The 14,355-nt window shown below is 36.7% G+C and overlaps 1 pseudogene; it reads left to right on the forward strand.

The window, feature by feature from the left end:
* Positions 1-523: 523 nt before the first annotated feature.
* LOC135216895 (uncharacterized) overlaps positions 524-14,355 on the forward strand; it is a 27,007-nt pseudogene continuing 13,175 nt past the window's right edge.

Genomic DNA, 14,355 nt, shown 5'->3' on the forward strand with positions numbered 1-14,355 from the left:
AAAACCTAAAATTGATTCCCGACATCACGAACCTCAACTCTCTCTTTCTCTCTTTCTATTTACCAATATGAATCTCTCTCTCTCTCTCTCTCTCTCTCTCTCTCTCTCTCTCTCTCTCTCTCTCTCTCTCTCTGCCTGCGTTCTTAACTATAAAAATCTGATTGAATCAGTGTTTGGCGCGCACCCACACATCACGCAGAGAGAGAGAGAGAGAGAGAGAGAGAGAGAGAGAGAGAGAGAGAGAGACCCAAGTATAGTCAGCCTCCATAAAGAGCCGAAGAGCGCAATGCAATACGTGAAGCGTGACTGAAATCCTGACATCTGTCGCTGTCGACGCGTGGCGGAGATGATGATATCCACCACGGAGGGAAAACAGATGCAAAAGCCTCAACAATATCCAAGATACTCTTCCAGTCTCCCTTTACGACCATATGATGAGGTTGCGTGGACGACGTATACGCAAAGTGGGCGGGGCCGACTCCGGTGAGGTCCCTCGACAATAGACGCGTTGCAATGATTTAAGTTTAGAATAGACTTTACGAATTCTTCAGCGGCAAGAGATGCTTCGTAGGCGCATGGTCGATATGTGTGAGAACTGGATAACGACATCTTTCGAAAGAGAATAGGCTTCTCGTTGCCACCTGGAAATTAGGACGCCGGTGGCGAGGAGACTTGGCCCCACACTTCCCTGGAGAGAATGAGCGGAGAAAGCCTGCATGGTGGAGATGGGGGAGTTCAGAAGTCCATCCACTCTCAGTGTGAGTTCTGGTTACGTCGGGGAGGGAGGGAAGAGACGCGAGAACACTTCTAATTCGCATTTGACAGTAACTGTGGCACTGAATTATAAAAATACGGGAACTGGGGGTTTCAAGTGGACAAATATATTGTTTATTCGGCCGGATATATTGTTACAGGGTGCAACACTTGTATTCCTGTAAATATAAGTCGATTCAGATCAAGTGGTCATTTTTAAAGTTTCCCCTAACCACGAGAGTAATGTGCGACAGCTTTTGCAATACATGATGATGTTGAACTCTAAGAAGACGCGGCTTTTCGCCATCTGCACTTTGGCCACGACCTTCGTGTACTACAGGTATTCGTCTCCACGAGGAGAACAGTCCCGTCTGCAGTTCAGTGGTTCCAGTGAGGTCTTGACAGATCCGAGCGTGTTTCCAGCTGCCGATATCCAGCGATTCCTGGCGGAACGTCGAGAGCAAAGAGGTCAAGGCGATACCCGGGAAGAAGAGGGTTCTGACCGAGAACGAGTTCAAGAGAGCGACAGTGCGAAACCAAAGGAGAATTTCGATGTTTCTATAAAAGAAAAAGAAACTCAAGAGGGTGACAGTGCGAAGCCAAAGGAGATTATAGAGATTTCTTTCAAAGAAGACAAGATAGAAGATGTCACCGATGCATATGTCAATGCAAACGCAGGAGAGCAGAAACAAGACAACGCCTACCCGAACAGCACAACATCGCCATTCCCAACAAGGAGAGAGCCTGACAATTCCAAGGACTTCATAGTCGTGAATAATAAGGTTTACCGCAAGAATGACACCATACCGAAGAAACCAATCAAGTATCCGGTCCTTATGCCTTCCAATGGAAGGTTCCTCAAGAATATTGACCTGGAGGGGTACAGTAAAAAGGTAAGAATGGGTAACACGAAAATAGGACTCCCCTGGTAAAGATTCACAAAGGTAAGACCAATTAGTATGAAATCGAATCCCAAAAGGGTGAGAGTGATTAGTGCGACATTAGGAACACCTGCCAAAGGTATGGAAATGTAAGAACAAGTCAGAAGAAAATAAAACTGCTTGACAAAGTTTCGTAAGTATATGAATTAGTAACAGGATTCGGAGAGTAAGGTTACAAAGTTAGAATCTACAAACTGGTAGTTTAATGGGAGAAATAATGCTGATGACAAACACACTAACCTAAAACAGACAAGAGCGTGTTTACAAAAAATAAAAAATTAAAAGGCATTCTCCCCGGCTATAGTAAAAACAAAAAACGGCATTGAGATTTCGTTATTGAACAAGATGGACTGAAGGATTTGCATTTAATCGTAATATAGATTTTAAAAATTGATAAAGAATTACGGAACTGTAATAAATCAACGAGATTCTGTACTGAAGGGAAAATGAAAAAATCGAACATATTCTTAAGTCATAATATACAAATAATGAGGTATAAGTATTCACTGGGGGCAGGACGCGTCGGGACCTGTAGGTGAATTACACATTGGTATGAAAAAATATCATCTGCTTTGTCTCAATCATCATGATAAAATAAGCGCATTTTTGTTTTGCATGTCATGAAATTGGTATAATTAGAGAAACGAAGCAGCAAGGACGTACTTTACTCAACTGACACCACTGGAAAATCTTAGCATTTTATGAAGTTTGTTTTTTTTCCTAGAATTTTACAAGTGAAATGCTCAGAAATCATTCATCATGGCGTATAGAATTTCAATCAGTACCCAAAATATACAGGTATTCTTTTTTTATTAAGAATGAAAATAGAAAGAAAATACTCCCAGAAGATAACGGCAATCTTTTTCTTCTCTTTCTTTTTTAGTTAAGAATGAAAATCGGAAAGAAAATATTCCCAGAAGATAACGGTACTCTTTTTTCTGTTTTTTCTCTTTTTTTTTTAATTAAGAATGGAAATAGGAAAGAAAATATCCAACATACTTATCACCCAGGTTCCAGAATTCCGTGGGCAATTACTTTTTTTTTGTGTGTTGTTGAAGAGAGAGAGAGAGAGATCAACTCAACCGTGGCGAACTGGCCAACACAGCAGTATAGATTTCAGTTGGATTTTTATGTCTTTTCTTTTATTTTCGTTCTCTATAAATGAATCAAACCTTGAAAAAAAAAGGCAGGTTATCGTGCTATCGTACTTTTAAGGTATCATTCAGATATATTCATTAAAATAATGATGATTCCTAAAGGACATTCAAGAGCAAGCGGATAAGGTGAATGAACCCTGAGACTCTTCTGGGTTGTTTCCTGTTAAGATGCCTGTCATGGGACGCTCTCTCTCTCTCTCTCTCTCTCTCCTTCTCTCTATATCTATCTATCTATCTATCTTTCGGGTCGTATCTGTTATCGTGGCAAATCTTGAAGTGTTTCTATTCTTGTTACTTCTGTTGACATCAATGTCACTGCAATCATCATTATCATTTCAGTTATCAAATTAAATGTTGATAACTTGCAATGACAATTAGCATTTCATGTTTCATGAAATTGTTATTATTGATATGTCACAACCATTGTCGTCATCGTTGCTAATATCAAGGATTATGTTGGTTATGATTGTATGTTGTAGTTACTGTAAAAGTTTCTGCATCATTATAGTCGCCTCATTTATTTGTAATTATGAAAATGTTACTTTTATCTTTATAACTGATTGTACGTATATTTACGTTTACAGGCCGTTCATTCTTTTCATTGAATTTCAGGACAGCAAATTCCTTAAGAACCGTTTGAAAGAGATGGTAGCGAGAGCGAAGACAGTAGCGAAGGTGTGCAACGCCAGGACAAAACTGATCACTCAGCAAAGTCTCCACCTTATATGGGATCGTCAACACACGCCCAATATCATCTGGTGTCCATTGTACAAGGTGAGTCTCGGAGATCATTTACTACTTCAATACACCAAAGATCTTTGGCTTTGTAGCAACGAGCGTCTCTCAAAAACGTAAAGACATTGAGAAGAAAATGAGGCACTATGGTTTTTACAATAAACTTTATACATACAAGTATATACAACACTTATTTACATGTATGTTACATAGACAGACAAATAGTGCGAGATTAACATTGCCTTATTATAGTTACATTCATATACAAGTATACATAGCGTTTATCTATATGTATGATGCATAGGCAAACTGACCAACTGAGATTAACATTATTTACATGAGCGACAAATTTACTAGCTCTCAAAAGGAGAATACTATTCTACGACCTTACCTTCTTCAAAAGAAATCACACACGAAAATACAAATCAGAGAAATCGGATCGTAACGGAATGTATGACCCAGTTCGCATGTCGTGCCATTTCGCCCATTCATTTTCACTGTTACAGCAAAAAACCATCCGAATTCTCCCGCAAATCAAGTTTACAAACCTCACGAAACCTGCCTCAAGCAATCGCAACAAGTTCAGTTTTTGAAGCATTAACTTCCCAGCTGAAAGCTATCTTGTCAGCAAATTTAATCAAAAACTGACCCTGCGGTTGTGTGTTGAATGACAATGACACCTGGACTTTGAAGACACGTTTCTAGATAACTTGAATATCATCCTGTATTTAAAATATCCTCAGGCTTTCATCGGTTCCTGCTAGAGTGCAGTCAATATAAAACCAAGAAAAGGAGTTGTCTTGTGGATATTGTAACTGCATTGAAAGAATTATTTTAGTCCACACGTCGATGCTTGAAATTGCTTTCAAAAAAAGCGTCCAGTTCTTTAGTTTTCCTCTGATGTTTAGATGAATCGCGAACAAGCAGTCATACTACAAAATTTTTATCGCGTTAATTTCTGTTTGGCGACACACACCTTATACATACACACACACACATATATATCCCTGTGTGTGTGCGCGCGCGGGATTGTGTAAGGTGTGAGTACCCAAACACAAATGAACGCAATTGTAGTATTACTATTTGTTCTTGATACATCTAAACATCAGAGGAAAACTGTAAATTGCTGGACGTTTTTTTAAAGCAATTTTAAACATTGACGAGTGGGCTAAAATAATTCTTTCATTGCAATTAAAATAACCACAAGATTTACGTCACTTTCTTGCTTATATAGATATATATATGTACATATCAATGAATAAGACGAAGGCTGACATCAAACTCTCTCGTGTAAAAAGTTATTAAAACGCTAAGATATTTATCTTTTAATGCAATGACGACCGCATTCCTCCATTAGAGGAATTCCAACCTGGAATTTCTCTTGAAGGCGATTCTAGAGTGTTACCAAATTCTTCTCTGGTGTTTGTTGCTGGATTTCCCGGGAATGTGTTTGTAGGTGAATGCTCTTTATCATAAAAAGTCAGAGAAAGCGTGCCAACGAATTGCATGCAAGCTTGACTTTGCACTAGAAGGTGAGCAAACTTACATAAACACACTGATACATACACACACACACACACACACACACACACACACACACACACATATATATATATATATATATATATATATATATATATATGATATATATATATATATATATATAGAGAGAGAGAGAGAGAGAGAGAGAGAGAGAGAGAGAGAGGCTTATAAGGTATCACACACATATCCAAACAATGGAGACACCAGTAAATAGATCCGGTTTTTATCATAGTTTCCTCACAGACAGAAATTCCAAAAGCAATTCGATCCCCCTTACACGGCTGTCGCGCGTCATTAACCTCATTGCTTTCTTCTCTGCATTACTGGCAAACCGCAGAAGTCGCTTAGCAGGACTCCATTCCAAAGAGAAAACAATACATGAATAAAAAGGAAATTAAAAGACAAATGAAAATAAAATGGAACCCATCAACGGAGCAGGTTCATTACTGCAACTTAATGGAAAAAGTAGCCTCATCAATTATTCTTATTACATACGTATATATATCCATACAAACATACATACATACATACTATATATATACATATATATATGTGTGTGTATGTAAACACGCACTACGTATACACACACACACACACACACACACACACACACATATATATATATATATATATATATATATATTATATATATAATATATATTATACTATATATATATATATATATATATATTATATATATATATATATATATATATATATATAATTTATTCGTCAACTCACCGACATATTCACAGTCTGAAATTATGTCACAATAATGATGCAAAAGTGTGATAATTATATATAAGAGTAATGGAGATAACTAACATTGTGCTCTGGTTAATATTGTGAGATATTTATTCCAGTATAGGTTAGGTTATAATCAACCAAGAAATACAGTGATTGTCGAAAGCTTGATCACCAATATCATGGTACCGTTGAATCTCTTAAAATGCATTACACATATAAAATGACCAACACTCATAACTTTAATGATGTTTATCCTGAATGCATATTAGCTAATAAAGAAGAGACTAAAATAGAGCTAGGATATAAGGTTGTAAAAGAACCTGCAATTGGCAATTGTAGCACAGTATGAGGTCCTTTACTTTACCTCACATTATCTCCGGTAGGCGGTTTGACCTTCTGCCTCCCTCAGACCTGTTTTTTAGTTCTTTCTTTCTTTTTCGAGCTTTTATTTCCTACTTCCTTACTTGCGTGAAATTTATTGTCTCGTAATTCTCTCTCTCTCCCTCTCTCTCTCTCTGAGTATCCATCTATCTATATCACACACACACATACATACATACATACATATATATATATATATATATATATTATATATAATGTGTCCCCTGCACATCATCCTCAGGGCTGAAGATGAAGTGCAGAAAAGTTTTACAATTCCATTTAAACCCTAGATATGTTTTTTTCTAGGAAAAAGGCTTTTCTATGAAAGAAAAAAAAGTATAAGTCGGCATTCCCATTTCATATTCAAATAATTGTTGAAAGATCCACTGAAAGTAATGGCTTAATTTGAAAAAATATTATGAATAAACATTTTACTGGATATAATATTTATGCACATCGTCAATCGTTATAATGAACATCTGAAATTATTTCCTAAAAATGGTCCGTTTCCAAATTAGACGAAAGGCTTTCTCCTCGACATTTAACTGCAGTCGCTCTGAAAAATATGTATCATTTTTACTTTACCAGTTCAGGAGCTATTATGTAAATCTATATTAATAAACTGAAGATTGCGGACAAGATTTACAACATAAACAATGGAGATAAGATTTGTAAAGATATTCACTCTTGGATGTAACCGATCTACCAGTAATGGACTGTAGGCAAATCATTTTTATCCACATGAATTTTATGATCATCTGTGTGACACAAATGACTGAATTTACCTGCGTGCTAGAACGATTACATTCAATACGTATACAAAGACAATCTTCTGACGAACATATCACAACATAAAGTTTCCTGCATCTGGCAACAACGTCAGGCGCATGCCGACCGCAAAACATTCCAGAAAATGAATAATTACTAACGCCAGAGAAAATAAACAGGAACTGGCAACTCCAAAGCTACGTACAAAACTACTAACCTCCATAGAAAAGTAAACAGACAGGGACGTTTTAACGGTAAATCTGGAAGGGTTGAATAGGGTTCCGTTAACTTCAAGAATCTATGGTGGATCTTGTCTCCTCAGACTTACGTAAGAACGAGTTAAAAGGATACAGAGCGAAACGTTATGACAAAAACATGTCTATCGTTCGCGCACCAAACCCGCGCCCAGTAAATTCTTCTTCTTCTTCTTCTTCTTCTTCTTCTTCTTCTTCTCCTTTAAAACCGGCCACAGGCTGCAAGTTTTAGTCAGATAGCGGGTTTGCAATATCTGTTTGCTTTGTTTACATTTTTTTTTTTCAAAGAAAAAGCCCGCTATTACGGTGACGGCAAAAAGCATTCGAAAGAAAGAGGTGCCATTTGATGGTGACATAATTGCACCGAAGAAGCTGCAATGTTGCATGGGCAAGTTTCCTAACCTATTAATATTCACAAGAAGTCTTGCTGCTTATTCACTTTACCCATCTAACAATTCTAACCCTCTTGGCTTAAGTTTATAACAACTTTGCTTTAATGACGGAGGTTTAACTTCTGACAGAGCTGAGAATTCGTAAGATCTGCCAAAAGTCATAAAAATCCCGTTGTCTGATTTCTTCCACACCACGACTTGAATTCAGCAACTTATCCATAGACAGCAACTCAAGCTTTTCAAACAGGTCCCTCGTGAATAAGACTAGTTACGGTCCCTTGGGCAACCAACCAACCCGTTCCTCTAGGAGGCCATAGAGTACGGGAACTACATCAAGTGTATAAGATAAGATTCCGTCTATGCTGCAGTCAAGGTCCTTTAAATACAGTCACAATATAAAAAAAACCTTCACAGCAGTAAATCATGGCATAAATACCGGTCGGTAACTCATCGCATAGATATCGCAGAGGTTATAACTTATTGATAACTCTCTTGTGCTCTCTTCACACGATTACTGACCGATGGGCCATTCTCTACTTGCGGTCGCTAACTTATTTTCTATTTGTTTGTGATATGTAAGAGACAAGTGGCCGCCATGTGCATGTAATTTGTTTTGCTGTAGTGTGGATGCACTATTAGGATACTCGTGCGCGATTACCTCTAGCGTATTTCCTTGACTAGGAAGGTTTTAAATACAGATATATATACCCTTTTCTTTTGATTTCTAGTAAGAAAAAAAGTAGTGAAAACTGTATACACCTAAAAACAACGTTTTGATAATATCTCCTCTCATGACTACAAAAAAACGTTACTCATTGCTTCCAAGTTATTCTGGGTCTTCAGTTTTCATCATAAGCACGATAGCGTATGTATACGTGGACTGATGCAATTGCGTTTCAAAAATGTAACGGCTTGAAGTATTAGAGGTCACCTCAGTATCAGTAACTGTAAAGTTGATGAGATTTTCTAATTACAGAAACTTCACTCTAAAGCTCACGTTTGTTAAAGGAAATGTTCAAGATGAATTTTTATTTAAAAAGTTGTGTCCGTTTTACAATCTATAATTGTATATGATTTTTTTCCAAGAATCTAAGACAAAATTGTCGAATGTATGTATCTATGTATGCATGTGTGCGCGTATCTCAGAAAAGTATGCCGGGTAATTTATGGCAACTACGCATATTAGTTACGAATACTTGTACATTTGAAATGTTAATTAAAACATCTTAAATGTGATAAGAAATAAAATACCCTAAACCTACAGACGAACACGCGCATGGAGTCATTAACAGATATTTTTTTTTTAAATCAGTTTATTTCATTTTTGCGTTGTGGATGAAATACTGCATAACTGAGAAAATTTAATTCTAAGTATATATGATTTTGTTTTCTTAAAAAAAATTAAATATCCAATAGGCCAGTCTAATGTACAATTCTCTCTCTCTCTCTCTCTCTCTCTCTCTCTCTCTCTCTCTCTCTCTCTCTCTCTCTCTCTGAGATAAGCAGTCTTCCTAAAAACATATCGTGTGCCTACTTATATTTGTCTCATCAAAGTAACATACTAGGTAGGAGCATATTTGTCTAAGGTATATATCACTTCATCACCCAACCCACTGTCTCCGGCGATTCTAGTCTTCGCAAAAGGGGTAATAGTATATTTTCTTCGTAGTAAAGTTGCTCTTAACTCGGGACTAGTGACCTGAAATCAAAGGCAGAGGGAAATGGATCTGCATTTTAGTATTACTTTTACCTTGTTAGTTTGCAGTTTCTTTTTTCTCACAGATTGGCGTTTTGATTTGCTACAATTTATTTTGTTGAAATGCACGTAAATAACAATGATAATTATCAATTTAACTCCAGTTCAGCGTTCTGCTCAAGCCCTAATTAGAACAAGACGAAGTTCCTATCTTAACGGGGAGAATTATATGCAAACTTTGCCACGGAAAATCTCCAATGTTAATCACCTGTTGTCAATTTGATTTCCCCTTCAGAAAACTAAGATAATGTCATGAAGTTAATAACTGTTTTATGATAATGCATAAGAATCGATATTCAATCACTCTGCTGTGATTAAATACCACACGAGAGAAAAAAAATGTCTGTAAAGAAAAAATAAAAAAAAAAGAAAGGTAAATAACCTCTGATTTATAGGAAGTAATTTCGAGGGAGATAAAGTGAAAAATGCAGCAAGTGCGCTCTTCCCAAAAATGGAAAGAAAAACACACAGTCATTTCTGAGAGGCAATTTCCATCAACACGTTGGATTAAAGTAAACGAAAAAAAATAGGAAAAGAAATCAGTCCCAGATTTCTTGGAAGTAATTACAGCAACCATACACACTTACCATGGACACACGAACAAGAGAAAATCCGCCCTGGATTAATTCATTAATTTACTTATTTTTACAGTTTGACCTAGACGACGTCAGACTGTACAACAAACACAACCATAAACACTCCTTAAAAATGTGATTTTTGGAATGTCATTTATGTTTACCTCGGAAATTAGGCTTTACATTAGCGCGCCTCTAAAAATGGACATTCGCCTTAGGCCAGACACGAAAATCACCTGGAACGTAAGTAACACAATTATGCAATTTAGCGAGTCAAATATTTTTCCGAATTACCGAAATGAAGTCCACAATTCGAGGTCTAATAGAGACCTCTTCCTTCTTTATCAAACTTTTGGCGTTTGGTGTTACTCTGGCAAAGAGCTATTATATTAAAACTTTTTGTTTAAAATGTAACAATGCATGTCCAAAAGCTCATTTCTAGTCTGTTTTTTTCGTAGCCGTTTATACAATTGATAATGTTAATGATGCTATATATAGTACATTTGATCCATTCCTTATTCCTAGTCCTTTTTAACAAAATTCGCCCCTCTTGACTATAAACCTCCTTCTTCTTGATTAATGATATTCTTCACTATACCTCTCCCTTTCATGTGTGTGTTTGACAATAACTCGACCATGCAACTGTCTTTTAAATCAGTCTCTTGGCTGTTTAAAACCAATCTTGATTTTACAAGTATACTAGGATGGAGACTCACAATTTATGAAATTCTCACTCCTGAAAGACAATCTGTACCAGCATTTTCCTCCCTCTAAATTTCCACATAATTCTTGAATACAGTGATATGATAACCAACCAGGTACAGTGTTTTCTTTGACCTTTGGCAGGTTAAGCTGCTTCTGACTTGTCTGGCTCGTAAGACCTGCTCAAAATATTTTCTCTTAAAAAATGTTAGTTTTATTTCCTTATAAATGCTTCTCATCAGCTCAAGTACTGAAGCTTTTAACTGATGTCATCTGCCTAGAATTCTGCTATCACGTTTACAGAGCTTACCTTTCCATATTATTTCTTGCTTGGAGTGAGGCCAATGAACCTGCCGTTGGATATTCTATACGATTATCGTCCTCTTGGTGGAAAGCGACTGGGTTCTTTTACTACTGTGGGCAATTTTAAACAGCGATCTGTTAAATTTAAAGAAATGAGCCCCTCCTCTAATCAGGTCAAGTCAGGCAATAAAGGTAAAAAGTCCCAATATTTATTCTGCAAGTAACAGCCATCTCCAGACTGGCACGTGCAGTGATGTTTCTTATCCTCCATCACAAAGTTTTAGATTAAAAACTTACGAAAGAAACATATTAGTCAAAAGAGAACAGTATCTATCTGGATATAATCTTTTCTATAACCTTTGGAAAGTGAAAATACAATTCAACAAAATCAAGATAGCTACTTCGTTTCGCAAGAGCCTTTCCTTTAAAGAGTAGCTCCGTATCTTCCTTTAGGATATATGCTGACTTCTTTTCTTCTTTCATTCTCTCATTTCAAGTCACATAGCCTGGGCGCTGGATTGCCCGAGCCCATGGCTTCTCTCATACTGATAAAAATAACGTTTTTACATTTCAGTTTCTGATACGGCTCACTACTGCATCTGAATATGCTGATAATACCGCTATTGAAAGATGTCACTGCCTTATATTTCTAGCTGCAAAAGTCCTATGATAAAGAAGTGTCATGTTTACTTCTAATACTTATTGCATAGATATAAAAACATTCATGTTACTGAAATAGGTGGACAGGGAACTACCCTAGATGTCAACGACCTTCAAAACGGATTTACGAGGCAGAGAGAAACCACTATAGACTCCGAAGTTAGCGAAGAAGCCCTTGATAACTGCAGGCATGGTTTTCAACTTGAATTATCATACATCCTAAGCTTGTATGATATTTTAAAGCACAGGGATTTGTTCATATATCATAAATCCTTGAAATATTAATGTTGTAGTCTCATAAATAAATACTGCAACGGCAACGGTATGTTCACATTCCAACTTCAGATGCAAGAACCTGATACTACCATAAAAAATAGCGTACTCAAGCTCTAGACCGCAGAGAGAGAGAGAGAGAGAGAGAGAGAGAGAGAGAGAGAGAGAGAGAGAGAGGTTGCCAGTTGCCACCTCCCAATAAGGCCATTTATAGAGTACAGATTGTTCAGAATTCTCTATACTAGAGTTCAAGAGGTTCAAGCTAATAACCTTTTATTATAACTTAATTTCTGTCAAAGAAGTTTCCCAACATTCAGTAATTGTGTAACTACAAACAGGACAGTAACTTGAACACTAAGCATACCGTGTACATGTTGTTTTTCACTAATACGTATCACTTGGTTGCCCTACAAAACAAGTGTGCTTTGGCGGTAATCATTTCAAGCACGCTTTCCCCAGCTGAATGCTCCAAGCGATCTAATCAGGACCTCTTTAGCTCTTTAGCCGAAGCCATTTGGTAGTTTCCGACAAATTTAAGAAAGCAGTGACACACTTAAAGGGAAATCATTCTGAATTAATTGAATTAATTGCTACCTGCGAGGACGTAAGTCCTCCCGTCTGATGGCTGCTGACATGTAATTAATTGAAGGTACCGTTAGCTTTCTGTAGTAAATGAGTTAAGGTCTGTACTTATATAGTATAGTTTAGTCCCAACAGAGGATGAAAACAAGGGAGAAATTGACCTTTGACCATAGCAATGCGCTGTAGCAGCTTGACCCCACTAAAAATAGCAAATGATGATTGCAATAAACTCACTCCAGCATAAAGACCTCGAGTCCATTTACTCCTTTTCCAGAGAATACTATAACTACCAAGATATGTTAGATCAAATAACAGTACAGCAGACAAAAGGAGAGGGTTTGAGTTGGAATGAGAAAGACAACATAAATAATTCGCTGCCCTCGCTCTGTTTCCTCGTGTACTTTCTTAATATCTTCCCCAACTATGGATTTTTTTTTTTTTTTTTTTTTTGCGATTTCAGGAAAAGATGATGAGAAAAGATCGAATAGTAAAATAGCGGCGTACTTTTTTTGTTTTCCGCACTTTTTCAGTCTGAAGCAAAGAATTAACGGAACGGAAATGGACGGGACGGTCCCGTTATATTATGGAAACGAGACGAGAGTGTGAAATATAGAGTATAGAATTTAGACTAAAGTGAGAATATAGAGTATAGAATTTAGACTAAAGTGAGAATATAGAGTACAGAATTTAGACTAAAGTGAGAATATAGAGTATAGAATTTAGACTAAAGTGAGAATATAGAGTATAGAATTTAGACTAAAGTGAGAATATAGAGTACAGAATTTAGACTAAAGTGAGAATATAGAGTATAGAATTTAGACTAAAGTGAGAATATAGAGTATAGAATTTAGACTAAAGTGAGAATAGAGAGTATAGAATTTAGACTAAAGTGAGAATATAGAGTATAGAATTTAGGCCAAGTGCTGAATGACCTATGAGGTTATTCAGCGCTGAAACGGAAATTGACGGCAAAAAAGGTTTGAAAGGAAGGTTTAACAGGAGGAAAACCTCGTAGTTGCACTTGAATCACTCGTTAGGAGAGGGTGGAAGGTAAGATGGAAGAAAGGAATGATAGGGGTCGCAGGTATAGGGGCTGAAGAGACGCTGCAAAGAACCTTAAATAATGCCTGCTTGTTTCAGTCAGTGCACCACTTCCTGCACTACTCCCCCACGGGGCATGGCGAGATATTAACATATGGATTCTTATATATTATTAATTGTTTTCTTTTAATTTCCGCCTGAAACTTAGTCATCTACCGGCAAGTAGACTCCATGAAATTCTGTGGAAAAAGCAAGATATCATCGAGCACCATTCTCTTCTGAGTAAGTTACTGGTGATACCTGAATATTCCTCGTGGGTTGGCAATCATTTTAATGGTATAGCCAGTCCAATCTAAACGGAAATTTTATCAAAGAGAAAAAAAACACCGTGGGTTGGCAATCATTTTAATGGTACTGGCTGTTCAGGTAACAAAAATACATATTAGCGCATAGCCAGTCCACTCTAAACCAAAATTTTATCAAAAAGAAAAAAAAAAACACTCAAGATCTCTTTTCATCTTGGGATTTTTCACGTTTTCACTCTACTTAGTGTATTATCTTATAGTCTTCTAGAAAAGGTTTGTAATATACGATATGTAAAATCCATCTTGCTATACTTGAAGGAATAGGATTTAGGCCAAAAGGCCAAGCACCGGGAACCATGAGGTTATTCAAAGCGTTATTACCTAAATCTAATAATTTTCAAATATGTACCCGATGAATAGGAATTCTATCAGTTCCTTAAGTGTGTAAACGACTTTTAAAAAATAAAATAAAAATCTGCATGAGAAAG

The sequence above is a fragment of the Macrobrachium nipponense genome, chromosome 6 (genome assembly GCF_015104395.2).
Source record: "Macrobrachium nipponense isolate FS-2020 chromosome 6, ASM1510439v2, whole genome shotgun sequence".
In the NCBI taxonomy this organism is placed as follows: Eukaryota; Metazoa; Arthropoda; class Malacostraca; order Decapoda; family Palaemonidae; genus Macrobrachium; species Macrobrachium nipponense.